Genomic DNA, 8,415 nt, shown 5'->3' on the forward strand with positions numbered 1-8,415 from the left:
GAGAAGAGTAGTATATAGTGAACTTTGTGGAGACATGTTGCGAGGTGGATTTGTAGACAGTGAGTGAGTTTGGGAGATTTGGTTTATTAAGAGGTGAAACTACGTGTGATTTCTTTGGGCATTTAACGGCATGAAATGAAGTTGTTTAAACAGTGAACGTTGATTTTATGGATAGGTTAGTGACAAGTGTGAGCGATAGCATAATAAGAGAAGATCCATGGTAAGAAAGAGTGAGATGATATCGACATGAAATAATGGGATTTGAGCTTTGGCGGAATGAGAAGGTAACCGGAGCACTAAAGAATTAGATAGAAGTAATAAGGAGTTGAGCTATTAAATGGTATTGTTGAATGTGAAGAGAAAAGAAGAGTAAAAAGTAAGCTAAGGAAAATTTTCACCGGAGTTATATGATACAAAGGTAAGGAATCATCGGAATGTGTGATATTATCATGAGGATGTTAGTTAATGGTTATAGAGGAGTTTCGGGACAACATGATTAGTCTTGAGTTTTGAGGAATTCAGGAAAGTAAGAAGTTGGTAAAATATCTGCATGATATGAGATTTTAGTGGAGATTTAGATGATGATACAGTTAAGAATGGTATTGGGAAGAATGTTGAAGTAATTTTGTTGATGGATTTGATGTTTGTTATTTGGGATGTTAACCAAAGATAGGAAAGAAATCGTGATATTTAGAGATGAGTGTAAGGATTTGATGTCCAGACAGTGGTAGTGTTATGGTTTGTGACTAGTGGCTAAGGGTGATGGTATATTAGAAAGGTAACAATTCTGAAGCGGTTGATTTTGCAGAGACCAGGTTGATATGTATGGTTGTGAGAGAGTGTAAGATGTGGTTATATGAGGCGGTTGTTAGTAGTTGAGTATTAATAGTATGGTTACATTTGGCAGGGGGTGATGGATATGCGAATGGGAGAATATGTTACGAGGGGCATATGAATTAAGCTCGGGCGACAGGTAACCTTTGTTGAGTGGTAACTTACGTGATCAGGATTGACTAGGTGGATGTGATTACGGGTCTATGATACGTGTAAATGTTTGTGTGAGGTTCTGACCTCACAAGAAGTGGTATGGTGTGATAATTATAAAGTTGTTATATGATTGTTTTGTAATTTATGTTGGGTACGGTATACTAATGGAATGAGGTTCAAAAGGTAATAATGTGATTGATCTGGCATGGATAGTTAAAATTGTATGTGTATGGATGATACTTGTTTATTCCGTGAAATGGTAAGGATGATGTTCATGAGATTATTATCTGTTTAATTCATATAACATGTTGCATTGTGATTTAGTAAAGTGGATTTGAGTAAGTTTTTCTTGTCCGAGAAGTTATGTCGGGTCAGTGTTTATGGGGTTGTGTCTGTTGTGATGTCTATCGGTGTAGTTGTGGTGCCTCGGGTGATGATCCGGGCACGGTACCTAGTGTTGTGATGCGGGTATTTTCGCACTGCGGTGCGGTTGTTGGTGACGGTGTTGTGATGCCGTCACCGGTTGTGATGGAGTAGGCGGGATGATTATGATATGAGTTTTCGAAAGTGCATACCAGTTATACATAGATTGTTGTTTTGTTTGCTGTTGTTCTTTGTGAGTTTTGGTTGAACATGTAGACTGTTGTTTTGTTTGTTGATGTTTCTTACCAGTTTCAACTTGGGTGTGAGGGTAGAGTATGATATGGGAGAAAGTTGTGTATGTTTTATTGTTGTGATGGTATAGTGATTTTCTGTTGATAGGGCACAGTTGTAAGAGGTTGTACAGAACATTTGACCTTGTTGTAGATGAGACATCGGTGCACATAGTCATGGCAAGTGATTCGTAGAACATGTGTGGTAATGATCGAAAGCTGCGGGTGGTTTTAATCTTTCGTTGGGCGGTGAGGGAAGGGTGTTTGGATTTAGTGTCTTGTTAAGTCATGTATGAGTTTTGCAGTGAGGAAAGAAAAGAACTTGAGGATCTTGTGTGAGTGTACGTAACACGTGTGGATCGTGAGTTATGCTTTTGGCGATAGAAGTTTTATATAGTCTATATAGAGAGGTATGTCATGTTGCGGTAATGTGGAAGAGTTGGAGTATTGGTTATGCTAAGGGTTTTGCGGTATTAGTTAGATGGAGTGCAGAGTGAATTGAAGTATGAGAACTGTTTAAGTAAGAAAGCCTTGGAGATAGGAAAGGTTATAGAAATGAGGTTATAGGCGGTTATCTTTGACATGTGGTGGTGATGAGGATGATGAGATGATTTAACTAAGGATTTAGTATTAGTGAGTTACGAGGACGTAACATTTGTCTTAAGAGGAGTAGGATGCGATAAAAGTGAGTTTCATGGTTGTGCATGTTGTAAAATTATTGGAAGTAGAGTATTAGCATAGCGTAAAGGAGGGATTTGTTTTGTGGTTGATGTTGTTAAAAGGCCATGGCCGTGCTTGTGGTAGTGTGATGTTTAGGAGTTCGAGAGTTTTGATAGTGGCATGATGATGTTTATGAGTGTAAGTAAACTTCGAGGACGAAGTTCCTTTTAAGGGTGGTAGAATGTAATATTCCGTTTGATGTTAGGGGTATTTTGATATTGGATTGGCTCTGGATAATGTATTACGGAGCTAGTTGGTAGTGTATGGAATTATTGTTGAGAGAGATATAATGGAGTCGATACGATATCGTGAGCCATGTTGTGGAGGTAGGAATAGTTAGTGGAGTTGGTGTTACGAGTTCATGTTTGGGTTGGAGTTTTGTTTTGAGTTCTTAGTCACGTTGTTGTGTCTTGATCAAGTTAGTATGTTTGTTTTTGAGTATGGGTTGAACTTCGGGGACGAAGTTCTTTTTAAGGAGGGAAGACTGTAATACTCCGTATTTATGAGTCTTTGGGTACTCTATCGAGTAGGCCTTACTCTGTCGAGTAAGGGTAAGTTGCGTTTTAAAATAGTTTCTGACCTGTTGGGTACTCAATCGAGTAACTAGGATACTCGATCGAGTAAGGGGGTACTCGATCGAGTACCTTAGATACTCGATCGAGTAGCCGGTTTACGGGGAGTTTTTCTCGGGTTTTGTTAATTATGCGATTAAGGTATATAACCTTTTTCCGTCATCATTCTAAACACTTTTTCAAAACCTAATTTCTTGTCACAAAGAGAGAGAAAGCAAGTACGTTCATCATCTTAATCGCATTGTTAGCAAATTCTGGAGTTTGGAAGGTCGGTTTTCATCGTTTGTTATACCGTTGAGATCCTTGCGTCGAGGGTAAGATCTATGTACCCTTTTTATCGTCTTTCCTTTAAGTTGGTTAAACCCTAATATGGGATTTGGGGGTTTTTGAGTAGTTTGTGATTTGGTAGCGTTTGTATGTTGTATGATAGGAGGAGGTTTTGTAGAAGAAGCTTTTTGATACGACTTTAGAGACCGTCGATAGTTGTGCTTTCCGGGTAGGATTTCTACTCGGTATTAGTCCCATAATGGGATGATTGTTGATGTGTTGAGATTGATTGTTTGATATAGTAATTGTATTGTGACGGTTTGTTGATTGTGATTGTGATTGATTGTTCTCTGGTTCTCGAGATGCGTTCTCGGCTGAGTGGAGTCACTTGCGGGAGTGGCTTCACGCCCTAGTTTCGCCCTTCGTGGAACCCGCCACGGAAGGGGATGTGCACATTAATGAGCAGGGTTATCGCTCGGTATGATGAGCGGGGCTTAGGTGGGAACGGCTGCGGTCCCCCACTGGCAGGGCTGGTCCAGTGGACAGTCGGTGATTGAGATTGTTGGGATTGGTGTGATTGTGTGTGTGTGTGTGACGGTTAAGCTGTCTTTTTATCTTATTGTTGATATATTGAGTTTTGTGATTAGTACTGACCCCGTTTAAATGTTTTAAAAACTGTGGTGATCCATTCGGGGGTGGTGAGCAGTTATTGAGCAGGTATGATATGATGCGTATGGGATAGCTGGGATGAGTCATCACGTGGCAGTTAGAAGTCTTCCGCTGTGTTAGATGATGTTTTATAGCTTTGATAGTTTTAGCAGTAGACCGTCTGAGAATCTTGTATTTCTTTTTATCAGTTTGGAATTGCTATGTAATCACTTTAAACTTTATTTACTTTTAAAGTTATTTCGTTATTGTCTTATGAATATCATGCCTCGGGTAACCGAGATGGTGGCATCCTTATACCTGAGTGGTCTTGGTAAGGCACTTGGAGTGTGGGGGTGTTACACTTATTTCCAATATTGTTTTGTTATTCATTTATCATTTACATCACTAGTTAGTATGTTTATCTTTATCATTTCATATGTTTTGATTAGTTTTCATTATGCATAAGTAATTCAATCGTCTAGGGAATAAGAGAAATCATGCATAAGTAGTTCTTGCAATTGTTGAACTAGGATGTTTTAATATCGTTTCATTATTTCTTTAACATGTTTGCATTCTATTGTTAGTCTTTGATAATTGATCACTATCTTAGATTAAATTTGTTAATTCATTCTATAAGTCGATAGGTGATATAGGATTCATTTGAACCATCTTCCTCCTCTATTTTCATACTTTTCGACTCAATTTGAGTCGGTTTTATATGTCCTTGCTTGCATTTTATGCCCCGATTCCCGTGACTATGACATTATGCCTCCCTTGCAGGAATTGAGGCGGGAACGGGAGAAGTGAAGTAAAGAAGACGGTTTGATAAGACTAAGTATGGAAGAAGGAGGAAGAAGAGCTGAGTTGTACTCCCAGCCGGTAGGCCGGCAGCCGGTCAGCCGGCTGGGACTCCCATTTGTATACAACTCGGCTCAATTCGGAAGAAGTTACAGCGAACTCCCAGCCGGTCATAAGACCGGTCATAAGACCGGCACCCGGCTGAGAGAACAAGGGTATGAAGGAAATCAAGGAAGTTACGGAGAACTCCCAGCCGGTCATAAGACCGACAGTCGGCCACCCGGCTGTGAGCACACAAAGGAGCTTGGAAGTCAACAAGAAGAAGAGGAAGTCAATGCACTCCCAGCCGGTGGACCTCCGGCAGCCGGCCAGCCGGCTGAGGCCACCTGATGACTTTGGAAATCAATTATTCTTCCAGGAAACTCCCAGCCGGTCATAAGCCGGGCAGCCGATTGCCCGGCTAGGAGTACATCTTCGCATTTTGAAGCCCACTTGTAATCTCACCCTAATTATGGTGCAACCTATAAATACCCCCTCTCTTAGTCAATTGTACACAATACCCTAGATCTGATATTACTCTCTTAATCATATGCAAACCCTTAATCAAAACTTCAATCTTTCCTTAATAAATCTTTAGTTACTTGTTACTATAGTCTAGAATTAGTTTAGTTGGATTGTTTACATTTGAGTATTGGGTTGTAACTTGGAGATTGGTGAAGATTGTTCTTCCATTAATCAAAGATTGAAACTTTGTCTTCATATTTGGTATAATTCTTCCCTTATTGTTGTTTACCTTTCATTTGTTTACATATTCAAGTTATTTAGTTGTTTTATCTTCATGTTATGCCTCTTCTTGGTTGTTATATGTCAAAGCATCAATCTTTTGTGTTTGTTATCATGACCATGTGTGAGTAGTACTCTACTAGGATGGAGGGGGATCTCATATGGATTCATGAGGGTAGATTATAGCATGAAATGATTATAATTCTTGAGTTTAAGCCTTCAATTTTATTATGCATGCTATGTGTTTGTGTTAATGCTTGAATGAGGATTTAAGTGCTTTAACTATATATCTTTGCTTGTTAAGTGAGAACTTGGCTAGTAAGTAGGATTAGCATGATAAAATTGTGGTTGAGTTGATTAGGTGAAGACTTAATCGATCTTAGCTTAGGGATTAGTCTTATATCGAGAGATAGAGTCTTTTCTATGCTTTTGCTCTTGAGTTTATCATCCTATGCTTGTCTTCCCTTAACCATATGAGTGAACCCAATATCCTAGTTTCTTAACTATTATTAATCACCATCCATAGCATTTGTCCAATTTTTCCTTGTTTGGTAATTCTCTTTAGTTAGTTAAATCTCTCATTTCTTTTTTGGTTGATTAAACTAGTAGTTAAATAGCCAATCCTAGTGCCATAGATACCGTCTCTTGGGTTCGACCCTCACATACTCGCGACACCCTTGTGCACTTGTGAGGCAAATAAAATAAATAACAAGTTTTTGGCGCCGTTGCCGGGGACGGTAACATTGGATATGATTGTTTGTTTACATCTAGGCTTAGTTCTTTTATTTTGTTGCTTGTTTGTTTTCTCCCCTTGTCCTAGTGCAACTCTTGCATTAGGACTATTTGATCTTTTGTTGAGTGCATGAATAGGTGCTACATTGGACCTCTTTACCCACTTGATCAAGAGATCGAGAAAACATTCCGGGCAAGAAGAAGATTAAGAAGATTGGCTCTCTCGACAATTCGAGGATCTCCACCCCTTCTTAACCCACCAATTACCCAAATTTCCACAATTGATAACTTAGACCAACCACCCTCTTCTTCCACCCTATCACCCCTTCACATTCCACACAATTCTCCACCACATAACTCTCCACCACATAATTCTCCACCTCATAACTCTCCCATTGATTCACCACAAAATTCACCAACTCACTCACAACATTCTGACCACACAAACGAACACGAATCTCCACGAATCAATTTCATAAACGAAGACATGGCGGACCAACCTATGGGATATTTCAATAGACCGGACCCCAACCGAGCATGTTCGGCTATTAACTATGGAGCCTTTGCTCCCAACAAATTTGAACTCCGGCACCATGTGATCAACTACATGCAACAAGACACTTTCCATGGCATGAAGAATGAGGATGCACACCAACATCTCACTTCCTTCAAAGAGAAAGCGGATTCCATCAAACATAAAGGTGTGACGGAGGAGCAAATGCTCTTGATGCTCTTCCCCATCACATTGAAAGACAATGCTAAGAAATGGTTGAACTCCCATGAACCGGGCACGTTCACTACTTGGGAAGCTCTATCTAAGGCCTTCATCAACAAGTTCTACCCACCTTCTAAGACCGCAAGGATTCGTCATGAGATTCAAACCTTTAAACAAAGACTAATGGAGACTTTAAGTGAAGCTTGGGAGCGCTTTAGGGACCTTCTAGCATCGTGTCCACATCATGGCATCCCAAAATGGATGACCACCCAAACCTTTTTCCAAACTCTTGAGCAAAGGTTCCGGGACATGATTGTGCCGGTATCGGGTGGAAATTTTGATGGAATGAACAATGCTCAAATCACGAAAATGATTCAAAACATTTCCGAGATGGAGAGTAGTTATGCTAGGGATGTTGATTACAAAAGTGAAGGACCTTCCAAAGTAGAGTTGGAGTATAAGGCAAAGTTGGATAACTTGACAAAGGAATTTAAAGAGTTCAAGTTGGCTAAGAAGCAAGGAGAAGCAAGGCGTGCTAATGAAGGTGGACCTAGCCACTCCAAGGTATATTATGTCCAAGAACCAAGGTCTCCACCTACGCACTACCCTCCTCAAATGATTTGTGACTATTGCGGTGGTATGGACCATACCATTGACTATTGTTCATCTATCTCTCAAGAAGACCAACAAGAGTGCTTTGCTCTTTAAGGGCAAGGTGCACCTAGGGTCTCCTACCAACGTCATGAGACCCTCTACCGTGCCTTACCTGATAAAGACCCAAAGTTCTCATATGCGGGACAACCCTTGAATTCCAAATATCAACAACCTCAATATATGCCTCCACCCAAACCCGATCACTCTAGGCAATATCATCAAAACCAAGGCCAAGGTTCTAACTACCAAGGTCAATATTCTAACTACCAAGGCCAAGGCTCCAATTACCGAGGCCAAAGACACTATGACAATCCAAACTACATCCCACCACATCAAAGAGACAACTTCCGACATCAAAATCAAAACCCTTCATACCAACATCAAAACTACCACTCAAACCAACAATCTCATCAACCATACAACCAACAACAAGGATACCAACAACAAGGGTATCAACAACAACAAAATCTCAACCAACCACCTCAAAACCAACAATACATAGACCCACCAAATCCCAACTCTTCCCTTGAGAAATTGCTAAGGGATATGGATGCCAAAGTGGATAATCAATTCAAAGCCTTGAAAACCGAGTTATCAAATGTCCAAGCACATTAAAGGACATTTGATTCTTATATGGCAAACCAAAACCCTTCTTCTTCTCAAAGAGCTCCTCACTCATTGCCTCCTCAAGGCTCCTATCCTAGGGATGGACCACCACCACACCAACAAGCCCATGTGGTGACTTTGAGGAGCCGCAAAGACTTGGAGGATCCTTACAAGGACTATGAATCTAAGAGGAAGAGAGATGTAATGAGAGATGGTGAGGAAAATCCACCTCCCTCACCATCAATTCGGGTTGATCAAACCAAAAAAGGGAAGGTGAGTG

The 8,415-nt window shown here is 40.3% G+C and overlaps 1 non-coding gene across 1 annotated transcript; it reads right to left on the reverse strand.

The window, feature by feature from the left end:
* Positions 1–7,019: 7,019 nt before the first annotated feature.
* Positions 7,020–7,126, reverse strand: LOC141620689 (small nucleolar RNA R71). The gene has a single exon (XR_012532017.1). It is a non-coding gene; the product is annotated as a small nucleolar RNA R71 (small nucleolar RNA).
* Positions 7,127–8,415: the final 1,289 nt, after the last annotated feature.

This window comes from Silene latifolia, chromosome 1, assembly GCF_048544455.1.
Source record: "Silene latifolia isolate original U9 population chromosome 1, ASM4854445v1, whole genome shotgun sequence".
In the NCBI taxonomy this organism is placed as follows: Eukaryota; Viridiplantae; Streptophyta; class Magnoliopsida; order Caryophyllales; family Caryophyllaceae; genus Silene; species Silene latifolia.